Source organism: Anastrepha ludens, chromosome 2 (assembly GCF_028408465.1).
Source record: "Anastrepha ludens isolate Willacy chromosome 2, idAnaLude1.1, whole genome shotgun sequence".
NCBI classification, from domain to species: domain Eukaryota; kingdom Metazoa; phylum Arthropoda; class Insecta; order Diptera; family Tephritidae; genus Anastrepha; species Anastrepha ludens.
In genome coordinates, this window is record NC_071498.1 from 170,744,200 (window position 1) to 170,768,710 (window position 24,511).

Genomic DNA, 24,511 nt, shown 5'->3' on the forward strand with positions numbered 1-24,511 from the left:
ACTGACTCCTCATGTTGCCGATTATAGAAAGCAAGAGAGTTATTCCAACGCACCAATTTGGCTTTCGAAAAAATCACTCCACTATCGACCAAGTTCACAGGGTTGTTAGAACCATAGAGTGTGCGATAGAGGAAAACAAAGTTTGCGCAGCGGTGTTCCTTGACGTCTCGCAGGCGTTTGACAAAGTTTGGCATACGGGCTTGCTCCACAAACTAAAATTGATTTTGCCCAGGAATTATTGCGAAATCCTTTCTTCCTACCTTGATGGCAGATACTTTCATGTCAGATTTGACAACGCCTATTCATCATTGCAAAAAGCACGCGCGGGGGTACCTCAAGGAAGCATCCTAGGCCCTCTCTTGTACCTCTTGTATACGTATGACTTACCGGTTCACGAGCAACACGTTACCGCAACCTTTGCAGATGACACGGCTATCCTAACAGTTGGAGAAGTGATCGAGACTACAACGACGAAATTGCAATCAGCGGTGAGTTCTATTGCAACATGGGCAAAAAAATGGCGTATCAAATTAAATAATTCCAAATCAGTTCCCATTGTATTCGGCCTGAAAAAAACAATTTACAAGCCAGTCTACATAAACAACGTAAATATACCGTACGTCAACGAGGCAAAATATCTTGGTATAACCCTTGATGCTAAACTGCGTTGGAAGGCGCATGTCAAGAAAAAGCGTGAAGAGCTGGAATTAAAAACAAAAAACCTTCTTTATCTTATTGGCAGACACTCTATTCTGTCAACGAACAACAAACTACTGCTATATAATCAAATACTCAAACCGGTCTGGACGTATGGCATTCAGCTATGGGGATGCTCAACCGAATCTTGCATGACTATTATCCAACGATTCCAAAATAAAGTGTTGCGCAACATCGTCAATGCTCCATACTATGTGAGAAATGTCGACCTCCATCGTGATCTTGGTATCTTACCCATCACTGACGTGGCGAAAAAGTACGCCATGGCTCACAGACAACGTTTAAGTACACATGTCAACGCTGAAGCATTGGCTTTGCTTCAGCCAAATACTCATCGTCGGCGGCTCAAGCGTAGAACAGTTTTAGACCAGATGGGCACTCAGTAGCAGATGTACCTTATATATTTATACATTCATAATGAATTTATGAATATTGAGGCATCTTAGTTTTTTCCTTTTTTAATATATATGTTCAATAAAAATTGCTCGTTAGTATCTTTATCTCGTTTTACTAGTTGTAATTTCTAAACGTTATTCTGCTTATACTTTAAGATGCGTTAATAAAAAATAAAAAAAATAAAAAATTAAAAACAAGAGAACAAAATTTAAAACTTTTTCATTATTTTTCTTTAAAAAAACTTTTTCATTATTTGAGAACAAAATTTAAGACTTTTTCTTTATTTAAAAAAAAAAAAAAAACCAAATATAAAACTTTTTCATTTAAAAAAAAAAACCCTAAATATAAAACTTTTTCAATATTTTCATTTAAACAAAAACAAAATTTAAAAGTTTTCCATTAATTACAAAAAACTTGGTTCTTTTTTTCATTAACTTCGTTAAAACGAAAAGAAAAAGATTTAAAACATTATCATTATTTAAAAAAAATACCCAAATATAATCTTATTTTTTCAGACATTTTTTTTAAAAGCAAAATATAAAATGTTTCCATTATTTAAAAAAAAAAAACCTGATTATAAAACGTTTTCATTATTTTCCTTAAATATGTCTTATTGATAATTAAAGAAAGCTTTTTCTACCGTTAAACAATTTTTTTCAACGCTTCACTAATTCATGGGGTAAAGGGTTAAGTCATGAAGAAATGCTTAGTGCCTTAAACGGGCTTGGTGCTTTTGTATATGACTGCCGTGTTTGGTATACCACTAAAACCTTGAAGTACAGAAATTTAATTAAAAATGAGTACTGCAAAAAATACAAACATTTCTTATGACAATCTGAATTTTATGTATATTTTTCCGACGGACAATCACAGAGTCATTGTCGCAAATTTGAACGGCAGAGAAGAAAAGATTTTCTGCATCGCATAGTCGCTGGCGATGAAAAATGATAACCCTAAGCGTCGAAAGCATTGGAGCCTGCCAGGTGAGCCAGGTTCATCGACAGCGAAAAAAATATTCATGCTTCAAAGGATATGTTGTGCATCTGGTGCGATCAGATGGGTATCAGGGTGTCATCAATTATGAATTCCTTAAACCATCTGAAACCATCACGGGCGATCGCCACCGACGGCTGCCAATGCGTTTGAATCGAGCTCTCAAAGAAAAGCGGCAGGAATGAGGCGGTAGACATGGCAAACTGATTTTGCTGCATGACAACGCCGCGGCAAACGTTGCTAAACCGGTGCAGAAATATTTAGAGGGGCTGAGTTGGGAAATCTTGCCCCAGCCGCATTCCCCAGACATTGCAGCTTTGGATTATCATCTGTTCCGATCAATGCAGCCAGCCCTTGTTGGAGAGCAGTTCACTTCTTATAAGAGCAACGTAAACTGGCTCAATGAATGGATCAAATCAAAAGCACTCGAATTTTTCGTCAGAGGAAACTTATTCCCATACCCAATATAATCATTGTTATTGTTGCATCAAATGCAAATAAATAGGCTACCCACCTTTAGATACACTGAGAGAAAACCACTTCAAAGTCTTTGACTGCGGCTCATGAATTATGCTTTTAGAAACCCTGTGGAGTCGTGGAGTATAAAATTGGCGAAGAAACGTAGAAAACTTTTTTCATTATGTACGAAAGGAGAAAATTGTGAAATGCATGACAATGCATTTTTATGAGAAATGTAGAGTGAAAATTAAATTAACACCTGTGTGGTGCGCAATACTCACACACCCATACGTAAATTCAGTTGAGCGCTGCATGCAACCTATGGGAAGTATTACAAACCCATACTTAAATGCACTACTTTGCACGTATATTTTAAAATATTACTAAGGCAAATATTTACAGCCACCGACCCAGTGGGTGCAAAATGCACTTTAACCCTTTCAGTCCCCTGCCCGCTTCATGCGCTTCGAATCCTTCGGACATTTGACAACGACGATGCCAGAAATAATTTTTATTACTTTTATTTTGTTTTTTCAGTTATTTTTATGTGCTTTTTTTGCTGCTGACTGACACAAAACTTCGCCAAAATTATTGTGCAAACTTTCGAGAGTAACAATTGAAAAACTCTGGTAATTTATTTCACTTGTAGCCGCACAAACGCAAAATTGCACATGCACTGGGTGTAGGTATACAACTACACACAAACACAGACACACACAAGACATACACACACACATCACCCCATGGAGTCTAAAAGAACTGAAGCACTTATGCTTGTGGAAAACCCTTCAGCAGCAAAAAAATTGATTTCAAAATTTGCATTGAAACCACGAGAGGCGGCGGAGAAATCATAACTTCCACACTTCGCTCGAAATTCATATTCAAATTGTAAATTTCGGGCAGACTCTACTACTTTGACAAGACAAAGTGGCAAAGTGTGCCGAAGTGCGCCGCCGAGTTTTGGTACGCGTGGCAAATGAAGCATTTCGGAGAAGTCGGAAAAAGTATTAAGTGCGAAAATAATTCAGCAGGCGGTAAAAGTGCAGCTTGGATTGCTGAAATTCCGTGGTAAAAGAAGTTGTAGGTGTATAAGCTCAACTTGGAATATTAGTTGAAGGAGTATGCGAGTACATTAATAGTAGTAGAAGAAGAAGAAGAGAAGCAAATTTATATTCTTTGCAAGAGCCGAGTCATATCTTATCAACTTGCCTTCTATATTAAAATAACTTTTTAAGACATTTGGCATGAGCACAAAAAGTTACACAATTTATTTGCTGGAGGAAATGACGAAAAATAATGCAGTTGGGCAGCATTGGACTACGACTTATTTACTTTGCCGATTGCAATGTTTTCTGATTGTGTTAATTTCTGAGAAAATTTGTTTCATGTAAGAATTTGTTTTCTGAAACATAGGAAATCGAAATCAAATATTAAATAGAATTCGCAGTCTGCTAATGTAGGGTGCCACTTGGTTTTTTGAGAAGCAAGAGATCCAAACCCATCCTAGGCTTTGTAATTCTTTTCATTGGGGGGGGGATTTTTAAGTGGTGGGTCCCAAATCCAGCGCACAACCAGCTATCCTGGAATGTTTCGCCTTTTCACGTTAGCTCACTCCCGAATGGGTGCGCGGAAGCACCCGAGAGTATACGTGGACTAATCCCAGACGTTGTGAGCTGCTTGAACCACATGCAGAAGAATCGTCCTGGCCAGTCCCAGGTGAATGGCGATCAGTAACTTTCCCCACTTGCGTGGACTTCTACACATGGAACCATTATCCTAAAGAAGGGCCTCTTCGAGCCGTTTGATACCAAACGAGGTTTCAGACAGGCTGACTCGCTGTCGTGTGACTTCTTTAGCCTGATATTGGAGAGCACCGTACAGGGTTTGATTGAAAAGTAATGAGCGTTATTTTTTTTAAACAGTTTTATTAAACCTTTTGGCTTATACAACTAAGCGTTCAATTCGGCTATCACGAGGATCGCCGCGATGGAGTCGAAACGCCTCCCCTTCAAGTTTTCCGGTCACGATTTCCCGCACATTATAATAAGTTAAATTTAACTCTTCACTGATCTCACGTAGACTGACACGACGATCAATGTTAAAAAATTCACGAAACCGGTTCACATCTTCGTCTGTTTGCGTCGTCGAAGGCCTTCCAGATCGCTGTTCGTATTCGACGTCCTCCCGGCCTTCTTTGAACGACTTGTGCCACCGTTTTACCTGGGCACTGGATGGAGATTGGCCCCCGTAAGCCTCCTTGAGTAGCCCAATGGTTCCGGTATTGGTTTTGTTTAGCTTTACGCAAAATTTGATCGAGTAACGTTGCTTCAACGATCGCTGCATTACTTTTCAATCAAACCCTGTAGGCAACTGAGCAGTAAAGTCATCTCTCGATGAACAAAACTAATAAAAAACGTATGGCGCAGAAGCGTGGGCGATGATAACATCCGGTGAAACGATGCTTGGAGTGTTTGAGAGAAAGACTCTGCGTAAGATTTTTGGACCTTTGCACGTTGGCAATGGCGAATATCGCACGCGATGGAACGATGAGCTGTATGAACTTTGCGACGAAATAGACATAGCGCAGCGAATAAAGATCCAGCGGCTACGTTGGCTGGGTCATGTCGTCCGAATGGATACAAACGCTCCGGCTCTGAAAGTATTCGTTGCGGTACCAGTTGGTGGTAGTAGAGGAAGAGGAAGGCCTCCTCTGCGTTGGAAAGATCAGGTGGAGAAGGACTTGACTTCACTTGGTGTTTCCAATTGGCGCCGGTTAGCAGGAGAAAGAACGCTTTGTTAAACTCGGCCAAAATCGCGTAAGCAGTTATCGCGCCAATTAAGAAGAAGAAGGAGATCCAACACCCAGGAGTATCAACACCATCGAACGACGACAGAAGGAGGCGAGTATATCCTACCGTCGGAAATCATCAAAACCACTGCTCTGACGAAAACACTTTAAGACTGCAGGCTTGGGCTACCGAAAACATGGAACGCGATTGGAGTAAGGTTGTTTTCTCGGATGAAGCAACTTTCTGGGCTTGAGTTCCACTTAAGCGAGCTTGGTCCACGAGCGATACTAAAATCGTACAGCTCACTGTTAAACACCCTTTGAAAGTGAATGTTTGAGGTTGCGGTTTCGGATATTTGAAACTCTTCACCCAAAATTTGAAAGCGGAAAAAAATGGTGGATATTTACAATCGAGGTCTTTTGAAGTCGAAGAAAAAGCTGTATCCTGGAAGAAATAATGATTAGGTTTTGCAAGAGGACTAAACACTAAAGTTTTGCAACACTAAAGTCGACTCTGTAAGGCCTGGAAACAAGAAAATCACCCCATTTACACACGGAGACATCTGGAATGGAGACACTGGAAATTCTCTTTTCATGTCTCATTCGCGGACACACGGGCAAAATTGTTTTCGGCGACATTTTGACATTTAATACTTTAGCATCGTCTGGTTCGGATGTATTCTAGCACGCGCTTACATGTAAAGCAGAGAGCGTTAGACAACAGTTTCTTAAATATATGAATGAAAAATGCAAACTGGTTAAATAATAAATAAATTGTTGTTTTTTTTATTGAAATATATTTATAAATTCTTATACTTGAATAAAAAAAATTAAATTAAAAATACTTCATATGTAAATAATTAACTTAAAATTAAACTGAGTATCTAGAAATGCAGGGAAAAATTAGAAATCAACATAAACATGTCCCATAACTATTTTAAATTATACTACTTTACTAGCAAAAATTATTGTGCATTTCCCAAGCAGCCTTCGTATGTTTGTCATCGTTGTTATCTTCCGTTTGCTTGAAAACCAACACATAACTTAGAACTTTCTTCCGCGAAAGAAGAAAACGAATGAAGCAACTGTCAAAAATTGATTTAAGATTGGAAATACGAATAAGAAGCACAAAGCGTGTCGCCAGTACAGGAGACAAATTCCCTTCTCTCTTCCGCGGCCGCCCTTCACCCCCGAACAAAATGTTTCCCCTCCAGCGGAGACATCGTGTAAATGGGCACAATGGTGCACCAGCGTTACTAATACTAACGATAGATTGTAAATAAAGCGAATTAGAAAACAATTTTTTTTGGTTTCTTACACTATTTTCCCTTTTTGCGCTTCTCCTTTTCCTTACTCTCTGTTCTACTATTGCCATTTGGAGTACGACTTCGAGTATTTTCAGAAAAATATTTTCAACTTCAATTTCGTCGAGTCTTATCATTATTTTCTCTTACAAAACGAAAATCTTCCGAGTAATTTTTGTAACTGTAGCTCATCGTAGTTTCTGCCCTTTTTCTTTACTCTGCCTCACTTACAATACCCGTAAATTAATTATGTTGGTTGTGCAAACTTTATAATAATAACACCAACAAAGTGCATGCAAATTTACGAAGTTAAATTATTAAGCATATCGACATACTTACATACGTCTCTTTGGAAGCAGTGAAAAAAATATTTTTATTTACCAATTTTCATAACGTTAACAAAGATGACGACGACAAACAAAAAAAAACACACACATACACAATAACAACAACTACTACATAAACTACAAATATTTGCATAAAAATGTTAGTTGCTGCGAATTTCTAATTAGATGTACGCCAATATATTCATGTATGTACGTACATATGTAAGTAGGAAGTAATAAGCGATAATGTGGACTTATGTATATACTTATACATACAGATAAACACATACATACATAAGCTGCTTGAGGTAACGGTGCGCGAAGTATATGGAGCTTGAAATGTAAATCTTTTAAAAGCAGCTCTCTAAGACATCCATTTGGCGACTGGCGTCAAAGGAGGAAGTTCACATGAAAGCGCGCTAGGATGGCAAAGCCTGTGTTGTGGGAAAAGGGAAACCTTTCCTTATAATTGAATCGCCAATATTTGTGCAGTGCAAACAAATGTTTTCTAGATAATTAGTACCTATTATAGAAAAATATTTATTAATTAATTATTAGCTTAGCAAAAAAAAAAACACTTAACGCGATATCAGTGCAAATCGTGCACTTATTGTCATAATGGACGAAATGAACAAACAAATTTAAGTAAAATAAATTTAAGTAAGTTTGCCTGTTTACATATATTTTTAGTAATTAATATAGGTTAGGTAGTAAACAAACTCAATTGAAGTGAAAAAGGAAAAGATATTAAATTTCATTTTCAGCTATTAGGTCGGGTTATGTAGTAGGTTATGTATGTTGTATGTATGTTGTCCACTGTGGGAACACTAAGGCTCATAGCCCGCGTAGAAAACTTGTCCCTATCTTTCCTAACACCAGTGTGCACTTATCCATTTTTAAATTTTACTGAGTACTAAGGTGCTCTAACTTAGTTGCAGGTAATAAAATCAGTCAAAAAAATTTCTTTGTAGATCGAATAACATTTTAAGGGGGGAGCCTGGTTTATAAGGTCAAAAAAGTCAATTTTTTTTCGTTTAAAGCGATTCCTAATATATTTCAGAATATTCACACAAAGTTGCAGAGCCTAATTCCCAATATTTCCGTAGATACAAAGCCAAAGGTAGGCGAGCGTTAGGTAGTTACGCTTTTCTCGACTTTTAATTTTTATGATTTCTTTGAATTGGCGTACATAAATGAAAAAAAAAAACTAATGAACCTTTTGAAATGAATCATAGCTTGTTCCCTTCAGTATTAAATTCTCTTCTATTTGAACTAACAAAATAGATTAAAAAAAAAATTTCAAGATTTTTATACCAAGTTGAAGTGAATTTTTTTTTTATAGAAAGACATTTTTTTCTTTAAAACCTCCAAAAAGTTGAAATTTTGGAATTTCTCTCAGTTTTCTTAGTTCATCTAGAATAAAAAATCATGATAATTAGAAATCCATTTGAATTTTTTGCTTTAGATAATAATTACGAGCTGTATCTTGTACGCCAGTTGGAAACTCCAGCGTTGCAGCGCTCTACTAATTTTTTATGTCAAACATTTTTTTCAACTTATTTTAACCAGTACAAAAATTTTTTATACTTTTTAAATGTTCATTAAAAGATAGAAAAAATTTTGCAGTGCTAAATTAATTTTTTCCTTAAAAAAAAAAAAATCGCAAAGAGATGCAATTTTTAGACCTCATAAACCAGGCTCCCCCTTTAAATTATTGTAAAAATTAAACGTAAGCAAACGAAAATTGGAGAACTCTGCTCTTATTCCTACAAAAAGGAAATTGCTAAATAATTAAAACAAAATTTCTTCCGTAGCATTTTTCTCCAATTTACTATATCAAACGAAATTCATTAGGTCTTCACAAAATTACTTATTTTTTTGTAACATACATTTTGACATTTTTTTATTTGTGTGAAAATTTTGCTATTTCTGAAAAAAAAATTTGAAATTTTTGAATTTTTTGTTTTTAACACATTTCGACAATTTTTTGTTTTCGAGAAGACATTTGCTTTTTCTGAGAAAAAAAATTTGAAAATTTTCTTTAAAATTTTAGGAATTTTTATAATAAAGTTTATTCTTCAAGATATTAAAAAAAAAAACAAAAGAAACATGATTTTAATTTGTGGACTTTTTTTACCTTTTCCTTATTTTTGATACAAAATTTGCTTTTTAAAAATATCTTTTTTGAAAAAAGTTTGACCTCTTTGTTTAAAATTTTAGGAACTTCTTTTTTTTAAACTTTGAATTGTTACAACAAAATTTATTTCTTAAACTTAAAAAAAAAAAACAAAAAAAAATTGCTCATAATTTGTGGGAAATAAATTTTTTTTTAATTTTTTTATTTTTGAGATAAAATTTGCTTCCTAAAAATTTCTTTTGTAGAAAACAAATTTCAAATGTTTGTTTAAAATTTTAGAGGAATTATGGTTTTTTCAACGCTTTTGATTTTTAGAATATAGATAATCTACTTTTTAATAAAAATTAAAAAAAAACAAAGTTCGAGCATTTTTTTGAAAATTTTAGGAAAACAACTTTTTTGTATCTTTTTTCGACATACAGAATAAAATTTACCTTTATAAAAATTTGTTTGAAAAAAAAGTTTGAATTTTTGATAAACATTTTAGGAAACATTTCTTGAGTTTTTGTTCAAAATATGTGGAACGAAATTTATTTTTAGACATAGTTGATTTTTGAGATAAAAAATTAATATTTTATAAAGTTTTCTTGAAAAAAAAATTTTTGTTGAAAATTTTGGGGGAAGAAAGTACTTTTTTGACATTTACATTCTTATTTATAGTGCAGAAATTGAGGTTTTGCTCAAAATTTGTGGGAAATAATTTTTTGAACATTTTTGATTTTTGAGATAAAATTAATTTTTTAAACAGAAAAAACAAATTGAGTTTCTTGTTCAAAATTTTAGAGGAAAATATTTTTTTTTTTTTGATATTTTCATTTTAACAGTTGGTCTTTTTTGTGTGTCTTTAAAACAAAGTTTGAGTTTTTTGTTCAAAACTTGAGTGAACAATTTTTTTGCGATATTTTTTTTTAAACAAAACAAACAAAATCTTTAAAAGTTTCAAATTTTAGTTTAAAATTTGTGGGAAACCCTTTTTTTTGGACATTTTAGATTTCAAATATTTCGTTCACAATTTTACAAAAAAAACTTTTCATTTTTAGAGCAAAATTTCCTTTTTTAAATATTAAAACACAAAAAAAAGATTTGTTTGTTTTGAGACAAAATTAATTTTTTAAACAGTGTTATTTGAAGAAACAAGTTGGGTTTTTTGTTCAAAATTGTTGAGGAAATAAATTTCTGATATTTTTCATTTTCACATTTGGCTGTTTCGTTTGTTTTTGAAAAAAAAAAGTTTGAGTTGTTTGTTCAGAAATCGAGCGAAACCTTATATTTTGAGATATTTGTTATTAAAGTTTAATTTAATTTAAAGTTTAAAAAATTTAAATTTGTTGTTCAAAATTTTAGGGAAATATAGTTTTTTTTAACATTTACATTTAGATTTGTAATACAGAAATTTGTTTCCATTTTTTTTTTTTTTGCTTGAAGCTCGTTGGAACAAATATTTTCGACATTTTTGATTTTTCAGGGAAAACCAATTTTTTTTTTATTTTTTTGAAACAAAGAGTTTGAGGTTTCTCATATTTGTCTTTTTTAAGATAAAGTTGAGCTTCAAACAAATTTTTATTTTATTTGGAGTTTTTCTTCAAAGTTTTAGAGAAACCCATTTTCTTGTAATTTTTCGTTTTTAGTATTTTTTTTCAAAAAATTAAAAAAAAGAATTAATATTTTTGCTTAACATTTTAGGGAAACCAAACTGTTTTTTAGCATTTTTGAAACACAACCACACTAAATTTCTTTTCTTATTTTTTTAATTATGGTATGGACTAATTTCAATTATCCGTTGAAGTGTCATAGAGAGAATTACATAACTTTTCGAATTATATTGAAATTCGTTCTGCGCATCTGCTTACTAATCTGCGTTGCGTCGCCTCGATCGGTCAATTTGCAAACCGACATAGGAAAGGAAGGTTTTGCGGGAGCTATATTTTTCAAAAATAACAACAACAAAAAATTCCCAAAAAATTTTACCAAAGAAATTTTAAATTTGGACTACAATTTTTATCAAAAAAATATTTTTTTATAAAAGCAAATACCACATAACTAAAAATTTTCTAACAAAACAACTTTCTGCACAATAGGTCCCTTCAGGTCGCAGTACACAAACAGCCAGTCAACGTAAACATAAAAGTTGTTAACAAAAAAATTAAAAATATTATCGAAAAAAAATATTTTTTTAAATTTAATGTATACTAAAAAAATAAGAGAAAACGTTTGGTAGTTAAAAAAAGCCCATAATATTTTATTTCAAACAGCTCTATACTAAATTCTCGATGTTGAATAAATTTCGAGATTATATATACATATTATATTATCGTATCGTATATCGTATTACAAGATGACGCAAAACCAAATAAACTACCGGAAGATTTAAATTTTTTGAAAATGACGTCGTATGTACGTCACTCATATTTGACATTTGTAAACTTAAGAAGTTCCAGTATAAAAGTGGACAAGTAATGGGGCGTGAAAAGGTCAAGACTTTCATCACTCAAAATAATATATATATTTTTTTTTATTTAGTAAAAAAGTTATGTAAAAACCAAATTGGATGATTAAATTTGCGTCACCTTGTATAAGCATGATTATACAAGTAAAAAATATGCCAGAAAAATGTTTGACAGAGCCGAACATATTTGCATCTCTTGGCACGGAATCGCTCAGATGTTCTCAATGGCGTTCGTGTCTAGCGATTGAAGAGGAGCTTAAATGACCTTTCGACTGTTATACAATAGCCACTCTCTCGTAAGATGCGAATGATGCTTGAGCTCATTGTCCTCTTTTCTTAATGATACCAAACTACATCCATTTTCATATTCCCCTCGACGCTGATATGCATCTCCTTATTTTTTACTTGCTCAACTGATTCGAAAATATAATATAAAATTTACTCTCTCCCAAAAAAATCACTTTTCTCTGAAAGCCAAAATCTTGATTAGAAGATGTTAGCAAATTTTTTTCTGAGTAGTGTATTTTGTTTATTTTTGGTAGAAATGAAACTTATGCCGGACTTGAGCTATACGGAAAACGCAATGCCTTACATTCAAGCTTCTAAGTTTCTAACGCGTCGTTGAAGATGGATTCGGCCCGCAATTGATGATGGATGTACACCAGCCTTGCCAGTCGCAAATTCGATCGACTGCTTCAAAATGACCAGTTGTTAGCAATTGAGCATGTTTTTGAAAACTTTGGTTTGAACAAAGAAAAACATTGAGCATTTTGTTAAAAACTTTAGGAAAACAATAATTTTGTTAAATTTTCGAATTATAGAATAAAATTTACCTCTTAAAATATTAAAAAAATCAAATTTTGTTTGAGTTTTTCATCAAAATTTGTTGGAAATAGTTTTTTTCAACAATTTTGATTTTTAAAACAAAATGTAAACATAATGCATAAAAAATTACAAAAACAAAATCAAATTTTTTTCAACATCTCACGTTACTACTTTTTTTTTAATTTATATTTTTATTTATTTATTTAAAAAATTCGTTTGAAAAAAGATTTCAGTTTTTTGTTCAAAATTGTACGAAAACATTTTTTGTGACATTTTTGATTTTTAGAGTAAGTTTGAGTTTGTGCTCAAGCTTGTGGGAAACATTTTTGATTTGTAGTAAAAAATTGTTTTTTACAAAATTTGGTTTGAGAAAAAAGTTTCAGCTTTTTGATAAAATTTGCTTGTCCAAAATTTCTTACAAAAAAAAAAATTGTGTTTTTGCTCAAAATTCTATGTAAAAAACCTTATTTTGACGTTTGTGATTTTTGTTTATTTTTACTTTTTAAAAATTATTTTAGAAAAAGTCTTAGTTTGTTGTTCAAAATTTTAAGAAAAAATTTTTTTTTGAGATTTTAGTTTTTCAAGATTTTACTATTTTAAACAAATTTTTGTTTCTTGCCAATCGCAAATTTTACTCGCTTCTAGTCGTTCGACTGCTGCAAAATGGCCAGCTGTTGGAGAATGAGTTTTGAATTGAGTGTTTATCCCAATAGGAGCTCATAGTGGAGGCCTCATACTGGATAACAAATTCAGGTTAGCAAAAATTAGGTCCATTCTGAGAGTGGCGGGTGAAAATAGAGGCGAAATTAGAAGACCCGTATCGCGCCGTTTTTTTTATGTTAGTTCGAATTTTTTTTTAATCGGCCTTCGAAGTTCGAAATCGGAGCAAAATTGTTTATATGGTTTTTTGGCTATAACTCGTCGACTAATTGATATTTTTTCAATCTGTAAAAGCCAAATTATTGCTAGAGACCTATGCAACAATTACAATTTTTGAAAAAATTGATTTCGAAAATTTTTGTGGTTCTTATGAAACAATATACTGAAAATCGGCATTTGACTGCAAACTTCGAAGGCCGATTAAAAAAAAATTCGAGCTATCATAAAAAAACGGCGCGATACGGGTCTTCTAATTTCGCCTCTATTTTCACCCACCACTCTCAGAATGGACCTAATTTTTGCTAACCTGAATTTGTTCCACAGTGTAATTCCATTTGAATACCATCAAATACACAACAATATAATTTTGGGTGCTAATCTGATCTTGACGATCGTTAAAGGCGCCTTTTCGATCACTAGATTTTGTGACTGTGGCCCTCGTTTATTAACCAGTTACTATCGAATTCAAGGAATTTTTTCTTTTTAGCAAGCAACTCTTCCTAGTTTTTCATAACCCGGCACGCAAACCAATATTACCCCTACCTCATGTAGGCTGCACCCCTCAACTTCTTTCAAACCAATGGATTTCTCAACAGCTTATGCCTACTTCAATTTCGATGTCTTAATCATTGCTTGTCAATTCAATTTAACGCAAATTAGTTTTGTTAACATTTTTCGGTTTAACGAGTAATCAATCGCCCATCGACGGCCGTTCATTTGTTTAGTCTATTAACAGAGTAGCTAAAGTAGTTCGACAAAGTGTGAAAAGTAGAGCAAATATTGAACGCTCAGCGTTTAAAGAATGTTGCACAGCGAGTTTTCACAGTTTCGTGTAAGTGACAATGAACAGCAACAACAACTCAGGTTGCGAAATCAATCACGTCAGTGCAAAATTTTAAAAGAGAATACTCGGCCTTTAGATAGCACTATCAACTTTGTTATTCCAGCCAAAAACCAGCTACAAATGTTCGCTTAGTATTCGTGTTTGTTTTGATCTGAGTGTGAATATTTTTATACCCGTGCTCTTGCGAAGTAGGGTATTAGGATTTTGTTCATATAACGATTGTAGGTAGAGTCAAAAAGAAATTGAGTTAGATAGAGACGCTGACTTATATTATATAATAAAATGCTCAGAGACGGGAAGGGGGGCGGATGCCATGTCTGTCAGTCCGTCAATATGAGCAAACATGAATATACCTATTTCTATGAAACGTGCTTTCCCTTTGTCCAGGGAAGATTGGCATTGAAAATAGGCGAAATCGGTGAATAACCACGCCCACCTGCTATATAACGGTAGTCTTCAAAATGGAAAAAAACGTTTTTATTTTAAATAAAGAAAAATTTCTCTATTCTGGTAAAAATGATGAACCCACAAAAATACGACTCAATAAAAATTTTGGAAAATGGATGGTGCCACGCCCTTTTTTAGATAAATGGTTGTATCTCAAAAATTTTTTTGAAAAATGGGCGGTACCACACCCACTTTTGGATAAATGCATTTATCTCGAAAACGAGTAACTAAACAAAAAACTAAATTTTTTTCAAATTTGTTTTTTTTTTAAATACTAAAAATCAAAAATTACAAAAAAATGGCTTTCTCTAAAATTTTGAAGAACAATTCGAAAAAACAATTTTTTTTGAAGTTAACTTTATCTTAAAGCTGAAACATATCAAAAACCTCAAACTTTTTTTTTTCAAAAAACAAAAATTTAAAAAAATTGGTTTTCCCTGAAAAATCAAAAATGTCGAAAATATTTGTTTCCAGCAAATTTTAAGCAAAAACCCAAACTTTGTTTAAAAAAAATTTTTAAAAAGAAAATTCTATTGTATATTATAAATCCAAAAGTAAATGACCTAAAATTTTGAACAAAAAATTAAAATTTTTATACGTAAAAATTTGTTTTAAAAATAAAAAATATCACAAAAAAATTTTTCTTTGAAGTTTTGAATATAAAATTGAAACTTCTTTTTTTTTCAAAAAATAATTGCTAAAATGTAAAATATCAAAAAAAAAATATTCTCCAAAATTTTGGACCAAAAGTCAATTTTTTTTTAAACACTTTAAAAAATAATTTAATTTCAAAATTCAAAATAAAATTTGTCTTCCACAAATTTTGAAGAAAAGCTCACACCTTCTTTTTCAAAAAATATTTTTAAAAAGAAAATTCTGTACTGTAAATCTAAATGTAAATGTGAAAAAAGCTTTGTTTCCCTAAAACTTTGAAGAAAAAATTTAAATTTTTTAAACGTTAAATTTTGTGTTGAAAATAAAAAATATCACAAAGAAATTTTCTATCAGGTTTTGGACAAGAAACTCTAACTTTTTTTTCAAAAAAACCAAAAAAAAAACCCAAAAAACCAAATGTTAAAATGAAATCTATCAAAAAAAATATTTTGCCCTTAAATTTTGAAGAAAACCTCAATTTTTTTTTAACTGTTTAAAAAATATATTTTATCTCAAAAATCAAAAATGTCCAAAAAAAATTGGCCTTCAAAAAATTTTGAACAAACACTCAAACAAACCTTTTTTTCAATATTTGAAATAAGTAAATTTTATTCTAAAAATCAAAAATGCTTTTCATAAAATTTTGAACAAAAAGCTCAAACTATTTCTTCCGACCAAATTTTGTACTAAAAATCAAAAATGTCGATTAAATAATGGTTTCCCACAAAATTTGAGCAAAAGCTCAACAAATTTTTGTTTTAACAATTCAAAAAGTAAATTCCATTCTAAAACTCAGATATGCCACAAAAAATTGTTTCCTAAAATTTTTATCAAAAAACCAAACTTTTTGCTAAACAAATTTTTTTAATGGTACAATTTATTCTACAAATCAAAAATGCTACAATACAAAAAAGTTGATCTCCTAAAATTTTCAACAAAATAGTCAAACAATTTTTTCCAAAAAAATTGTATTCAAAAGTTAATTATTTATATTTTAAAAATCTAAAAATAATAATGTCGGCAAAGAATAGTTCCTCTGAAATTTTAAACAAAAATTTAAAATTTTTTGTTTCTAAAAAGTCCATGAGTTTGTTTGATTCCAAAAATGAACACTCAGCCCATATTCAGTTTTACTAAAATGTGCGTTGGTATACAAAGTTCGGTCCGGACCGATTTTCGCACTGCCTTACTTGTTTGTGTTTACGCTTACTTCCATTCGTCGCTTATCAGTTGTTTGGCTTAACCATGATTACATAGACTTTTTTTATAATTTAGTTCCTTTTTTTTTGGCGCCGATCCAATAACAAAAATAGAGCATCTTTTGCTCATAATTATCATATCGCGATAGTAGTCGTGAGCGATCTTTATCTGGCGAGAGCATTTTGCCCAATCAGTTGGGAATTTTCATCGCGTTAATTCAGTTCGAAGCGGTCGCGTTGGTGTTGGCTGTAGGCAAATGCGTTGCTGGCAGTGTTGGGATGGTTTTTTTCTCATTGATTTCCTATAGTGTATAATTTCGAATAAGTCGCAGTGAAGGATATTTGAAAGCAAGTCATCAAATTCATTCTCAAAATTAATGAATTCAGGCAGGTAATTTGAATTATAATTTTCTAAATAGAAGGAAATCAAGTAAGGAAGTGTTTAAGTTTGGACGAAAGTGAACTTTTTATGTAAAATACCCGCCGCTTGCGTTTGGTGAGATCTCACAGTTGCAGTCACAACCACAATTTTATTATCAATAATATGTAGTAAACAAAGTGGCGCGAAATTAATCATCCAATTTCTTTTTGTATAACTTTTTGAACTTATTAGCAGCTGTCTGTTTCACAAGTGTCAAACATGATTGACATCCGACGTCATTAGCAAAAATTAAAAGTCTTCCGGTAGGGTGATTAATTTTGCGCCACCTTGTATAGGGTGTTTTTTTAAGCGCTCGAGAACTTAAAATTATAATATAAAACAGAAATATTGTTCGAACGAATTTGCTTAACTACCTTTCGGAGTATGTAGGATCGATTCTCCGAGCGCCTAGTGGCAATTAGTGAATTGGGCTCGTTGCTTGTGTGTTCAAAATTAGTCGGGGAATGTTTGACTTCTCATTCGATTACATCCGAATACTACCATATCAGGCTCAGTTGGGTTTCCGGTCACAGCGGCAGAGAAGGAAACTTCTGGGCTGATGAGCTGGCTAGACGGGATGCTTGGAGACGGTTTCGTCGCAAAACGAGTGGATTAGGTTTCCCTTGACAATGTGTGGTCTTCTCCTGGAAAGATGGGCCTCGCGTCAACACAGTGAGCACAACGTCGAAGGTGGCGAGATTCTTCTGACCACGGGTAGATCGGGGGCGCTCGAGGGAACTTCTAAGGCTAACACAGTTACAGGTCTGGAGCTTAGTGGGTATTCTCCGCTAGGTGTCTATGCGGTGAGACTTGGGATTGCCTTAAGTCCGTTCTGCAGTAGGAGTGTGTAGTTCTGTGGAGTGGCTTTTTAGCCTCTTTTTGTTTATAATTTTTTTTAATATACATTTTTTTTAATTTCAAATTAAAAAAATACCAAACTTTAAATTTTTAAAATTTTATTTTTTGGTCAAGGTCTCTCCTCTCTAAACGAGCCTCATGTGTCGAAATTAGTAATATTAAATCAAACCCTTTCGTTGCCTACTCTCATGGGCTTCAGGGTAGCATTCTTGGTTTGTTATTATTTGTGACATTCGCATCTGTTTCCACCACGCTACCTCTCTGCTCTTGTGCACAGAGCAATCTAACCTATAATAGCAACAAATTTTCCCATCTTCTTCTTAGCATCATAGTCTTTGGTGCGCCATTGCTTCATTCACAACCATGCGCCATCTGTCTCTATCTAAGACCATCTCTTTCCACCGCTGCAGGTTTACCTTTCCAAGGTCAACTTCTACGTATTCGAGCCATCTCTTTCTGGGGTGCCCTCTTGTTCGGCCTTCAATTGGGCAACTGCCTTTCAAGTTCTTCTCTCCTTGGGCATTCTAAACTCGTGTCCGTGCCATTTTATCCTCTAAGATTTTATAAATCTTATTACAGTTTCGTTTTCTGCTAATATACATATATAAACCTTTTTTTGGTTTTGCGGTTTCATGCACGAAGCTTCGAATCTACACACTCCCGAATGGTATTCAAGCAGCTGCCTCAAATAACGTGTTTATAATGGGTGGTTAAATTTCAAGGGCCGATGTTGAATGAGAACCTCACTTGAACGTCAACGACACCGTTGGACTTCTTTCTTTGGGGTTATTTGAAAGAAAAGGTGTACGTCGGCACATTAACGGCATAGAATCTCAATTATACCTCAGCGTCATCGAAAATTTGGACCATCGGATGGAGGTGTGCCGAAGAGGCCGCGGCGGCTTTTTTACCAACATTTTGTTCCGTGCGTAATTGAACCATACCAATACTATCATAATAAAGAGAAATGACAACAATTTCTTAAAACAATTGTATTTTATTCAAAATCAACACCGGCTCTTGAAACTTAACCACCTTTTATAAAAATTTGTTTTGTCGAACAATTTTCAAAGTACAAGCAATACCGGAAAAGTTTTACACTGCAATAAAAAAAAGAAAAGAATTTTGAAAATTAAAGCGATTTTTCAGGCACTTAAAACTTTAACTTTATTATTCTAAACTTTAAAGTGCTATTAAACTGCTTCCCAAACCTTTCTGAAAAGTTCTGATTAAAAAGCTGCAAATTTGATGAAAATTGTGTGTATGTTTCTAAATTTCGAAGAAAATTTAGACTTTCGATTCCTACGACTTCTGTTAAAGCATGCACTTCTTTTGTATTGAAAATTAGTGAAATGTAAAATTAAAAAAGTTAAAATATAGATATAATCACAAGTGGCGTGAGACTTGTTTTTCGGCGGGTGTAAATAGGTGTACATTTGTCATTTACTTTCTGTGCCTGGTATATAACTGCAAATTAATTGAAGCAAACAAATTTGAAGTCAGAGCAAGTTTCAGGTACGAAAATTGTCACCTCCTAACGATAAATCGTTCACAAAAAATAAACCAAAAAAAAAGTATGTGCAAGTGAAAAAAAGTATAGAATAATTATATTCATTAACATGCAAATTATTATAATTCGCACCTCATCAAAGCTGTTTGTTGAAAATTATTTGTCACATAGTCGCAAGCGCTTGGAAACACTCATAAATCAATATGCATTCGTACATATAAAGGGTGAGACATCATGAGGTTGAAAGTTGAGCTACTGATTGCTTTTAATGTGTCAGCTAAAATCCACTGGTATAAAGACAGAAAGTTAGGTGAACAAATGCGGCTTGCGAAATGGGGGACTTACGCTTGAACAACATTGGGAAATATTGAAGATTTTCGAGCAAAGTGGAGAATCACTTTTTGAAGAACATCGCGTTATGAGGCGCACAGCTGCTACATATTGGGACCACCGTTATTATTTTAATGTTCTTAAACTTATATGAAAAAAAAATAAAACCAGTGTACATATGAAACAAAGCAAAAAACAAAACACGATTCAAAACAAAAGGCAATAAACTTGCGCTAGAGCTATACTTGGCCGGAAGAACTACTTTAATCTAAGTTTTGTATTATCCTCTGCAATATGCACCTACTCTAGGTTCGGGCCATATGCTCGACCTCACTTGCGCACACTCAAGTATCCAAAGAACCTTTTGGTTCATCCCCCTGTCGACGGATCAGTGTTTACTCTAGCTCACGCCAAGCGGAACTTTCTCTACCCATATTCCATCAAGGGAGTAGTGGTCTGGGTGCAACAGTTGGATACTGGGCTTGATGAACCTGTTCACGGTTGGTTCGAAGTTGGAAGGAAGGGCTGGCGGAGGGGCATTCTGGCGGAGGAGCTCCCATTCAGACTCAAATTCAGGTTACCACTGCAGTGTGTTCCAAGCAGATAGATATAGCCGCAATCAAAGAACCAGCTAATTGGCTACTCACTTACGTAATAACTGTTAAGAAAGTAAATATTTACTGTGATAAGCAAGCGGCAATTAGGACCCTGGGCTCAATTATGGTATATGCGAAACTGTTCAGGGACTGCCTGGTTTCACTTTCGATTGCATTTGAATTCTTTGACATAAGGCTTACTTGGGTACCTGGTCGTAGCGAAGCGGATGCGCTTATCAGACAAGGGACTTGTGAGGTAGCTTCCCCGTGAGAAGAGAGGATTGGGATCCCCTTACTGGGGGTACCTTGTCGTAGCGACATTGCGTGAAAATTGCGAAGCGGATGAGGTTATCAGACAAGGGACCTGTGAAGTAGTTTCCCCGCGAGAGGAGAGGATTGGGATCCCCTTCTGGGGTACCTGGTCGTAGCGACATTGCGGGAAACTGCGAAGCGGATTAGTTTATCAGACAAGGGACCTGTGAGGTAGCTTCCTCGTGAGAGGAGAAGATTGGGATCCCCTTACTGGGGGTACCTGGTCGTAGCGACATTGCGGGAAATTGCGAAGCGGATTAGCTTATCAGACAAGGGACCTGTGAGGTAGCTTCCTCGTGAGAGGAGAGGATTGGGATCGTCTTGACAACTTGCGCTTCAATCCTGGTCCGATGGGCTTCCCGTCAACTCAGCGAACTCTGGGTAAGTACACAAACTTATAAGGTCGCGAAATTCTCGTGTAGATCGCAGGCTGTCTTCTGAGGATGACAAAATCTTAGCTCTAAAACTTCGTGGGTATCTTCATGAGACACTATCCGCGGAGTAACGGCGAGTCTTTTTACGTCAGCTGTATGGAGGATGAGGTGGAATCATTTCAGCACTTCCTCTTTCGCTACCCTGCTCATGCGGTACTAAGATTTAAACATCTTGGTTCTCATATCGTCATATCAAAAATCTGTCTCCAGCAGCATGAAGTGGCTCATACAGCCGCAAACCGGTCATTGTTCGTAATCCACAAATACTCAACCTCTCCTCCTTCCCCCACCCTCTCCTCTCTCCTTTCGTCCTATCGGGTTTCTTCACCTCTTCTCCCTTGCAATGGTATGACGATATATGAACTTGAATTCTTCATCCAAATGGGCCCCCTTTCTGTGCAACCATTGTAACCTAACCTAATCTAATCTATGCGGTCGAAATACTGCTTTCCATACAAATCGATTACCTCTCCGGCTCATAGTTTTATGTGTTTGCAATGCATCTATACCAAATGTGCAAAACATATAAACATTAGTTCAGTTTTTGTATGTAGTGTGCCCCTTGGCCGACACTTTGATCTAAGAGATCTTTCTTCACTCTTCCACGAAAGAGTGGACAAAGCTCTCTCTCGCACTCACCTTAAGTCGCACGAGTTTTTCGTTTTCGGTGACCCCCAGTAAGATTGTCCGCCGAAAATTTTTGTGGCACACTTTAACCCTCTAACTGTCTTGCTAAAGAACTCTCATGATGTACATTGCAAGAAAGGGTTAAAACGACCCACTCAAGTAGAAGATAGAGAGTTAAAATGTACTACAAAAAAGTTCCTCTTTAAATTTTACTGTAGAGGTCTGAGGACAGAAATTATTTTTGAAGCAGGGTCAAAGGAAAGGGTCAAAAATTACCACTCGGGTAGAAGATAGAGGATTAAAATGTACTACAAAAAAGTTCCTCTTTAAATTTTACCGTAGAAGTCTGAGGACAGAAATTATATTTAAAGCAGGGTTGGTTATTTTTGACTACCACTAAATTGCACTACCACAAATTTTTAAGTCGTAGTTAAATTTTTATTTTCGCCAAATCTTTTATTATCGCTAAATCTTCAGTTTTTCAGTGTTGTAGCTATTCGTTTATTGCTTTATTGATTTAGTGCCTGATTTGAAGTCTTTTTATGCAAAACATTTTCAATTAACTATTCGCAGTTTCGCCTAAGACCACTAGCACTTGGACCCTCTGGACTACTCTCTTTCACAACCTCGACACAACTCTCTTTCATATGTAATTATTAGCATTTGTTCATATTGAGTAACCAGTGTTGGAAGCATTAAAAATATTACGCGAACCATTCAGTAACCAATGACTTCTTAGGAACAAAATTTTTTCTAATTTTAGTTATATGATTACAAAGAGAACAAAAGGGAGCCTTTATGTATAGTGGAACGCAGTTCTAGAATCGAAAAGAAATCTTGGCATACTAAATTCTAGATCGGGTACCCTGTAGATACTTACTTACTCAGTGAAGAGCCCACGTAATAGGGGCAAAGGTATACCTAGTATATTAGTTTGATCTGACTGTTTTGTCGTTCAATGGATATTGAAATCGTACAATTTTGGGAGGAACATTTAAGCCAATCTGCTCACAAGCTACGGGGCAATCGACAGAACCACTAATAGCAACAAAAACAAGCATGAAGGACTGTTTAAATGGATAAGAAAATTTAAATGTTATGTAAGGCACTTTGAGGCTAATCTATTCACGAACTTCGGGACAATCAACAGATAACACAAATAACATCGAGAACTAAAGGGCACGTCTGTGCGCAAGGGATCCCAGATTTATTCGCATGCACCGAGCACTGTTTGGTGGTATTGGATCAGAGAAATGAAGAGGTGACAGAGCGTAACGAATAAAATTTTATTGTACGATTTTAATTATAGTTGAGTGAGACGCACAAATTGGTGTAGCCATCGATCAAATACTGCTTCTTAATTAGGTGGAAAATTGAGGTCATCAAATTTGCTACTGCAAGCATTGCCTGGAAATCATTGAATGGTATAGCGTTCCATAATTAAATAATGGGTGGTTAAGTTTCAAGGGCCGGTATTGATTTTGAATAAAACACAATTTTTTTTAGGAAATTATTGCCATTTTTCTTTATTATGATAATATTGGTATAGCTTAATTACGTATAAAACAAAACATCGGCCAAATGACTGCCGCGACTTCGGCGGCACACCTCCATCCGATGGTCCAAATTTTCGATGACACTGAGACATAATTGAGGTTCTATGCCGTTAATGTGCCGAATTATCTTATCCTTTAGCTCTTGAATTGTTACTGGCTTATCGTTGTACACCTTTTCTTTCAAATAACCCCAACGAAAGAAGTCCAACGGTGTCAAATCACATGATCTTGGCGGCCAATTGGCAACGCCGCGACGTGAGATTATTCGCCATCAAATTTTTTGCGCAAAAGAGCCATTGTTTCGTTAGCTGTGTGGCACGTGGCACCGTCCTGTTGAAACCACATATCGTCCACATCCACATCTTCCAACTCGGGCCATAAAGAGTTCGCTATCATCTCTCAATAGCTAACACTATTCACAGTAACTGCCTGACCGGCCTCATTTTGGAAAAAATACGGCCCAATGATGCCGCCGGCCCATAAACCGCACCAAACCGACACTCTTTGTGGGTGCATTGGTTTTCCGGCAATCACTCTTGGATTATCATTCGCCCAAATGTGGCAATTCTGCTTATTGACGAATCCACTGAGGTGAAAATGTGCCTGAATGAGCACTGAAGATGATTTTCTTCGAAAATTGGTCATTCACTGTTGCCATTTCCTGCGACCATTCTGACCATTGACGACGCTTGAAATGGTCAAGAAGCTTTTGTTCTTGAGTCAGTTGCACCTTGTAAGCGTGTAAATGCAAGTCTTTATGCATAATGTTCATCAACGACGAGCGTGAGAGGTGCAATTGTTGGGCACGACGACGAGTTGAGGTGGACGGCTCTTCGGGAGGTGTACGAGCATGCCTGGTGTTTTCACATCTGCTACAGACCCGGTTTGCCCAAACTTTTGGACAATTTTTCCGATTGTACGCACATTTGGACGACTAAATTGACCGAAAAAATCACGAAGTGCGCGATATGCATTTTGATTTAAACGCCCGTGTTCATAATAAGCCTGAATAACTTTAACGCATTGCTCAATTGTGTATCTTTCCATGGTTCAAATTGAGTTAGTCTGAAACTGAAAAATGTCAAACGGAATGCAGAAAAAAGCTTGACGTTTAGGTGTGGTTCACATTCAGCATCGGCCTTTGAAATTTAACCGCACTTTAGAACGATTGCCCCTTTAACTAAAAAAATTTCCATTGGAAAGCAAAATATCGTTCGTTTCTACTTAAATGAATTTCAACTTTCAAATCCTAAATGGCCCACCCTGTATGTGTGCACATGTTACCGATATTTATTTTCATGTAGATTCATTAAAGCCCAATAAGTCAAAATATATGTATGTATGTACGTACTCATTGCAGCACCTTTCTCACGAACAACAAACCGTTAATTGCGAAATTAAATTTGCATATAAAATATCGGAAAGTTTCATGAAAAACCATTCACCGAGGCCT

General features: G+C 34.7%; 1 protein-coding gene across 4 annotated transcripts in view; it reads left to right on the forward strand.

The window, feature by feature from the left end:
* Positions 1-24,511, forward strand: part of LOC128855856 (sodium/hydrogen exchanger 9B2) — a 203,512-nt gene that overhangs the window by 53,729 nt on the left and 125,272 nt on the right. Inside the window, exon 1 of one of the 4 annotated variants that reach the window (XM_054091068.1) lies at positions 16,622-16,805. The exons of the other annotated variants lie outside the window; for them this stretch is intronic. The gene's annotated coding sequence lies outside the window, so the exon portion shown is untranslated. Of the gene's footprint in view, positions 1-16,621; positions 16,806-24,511 lie in introns of those variants that run through there. 4 annotated transcript variants of the gene reach the window in all.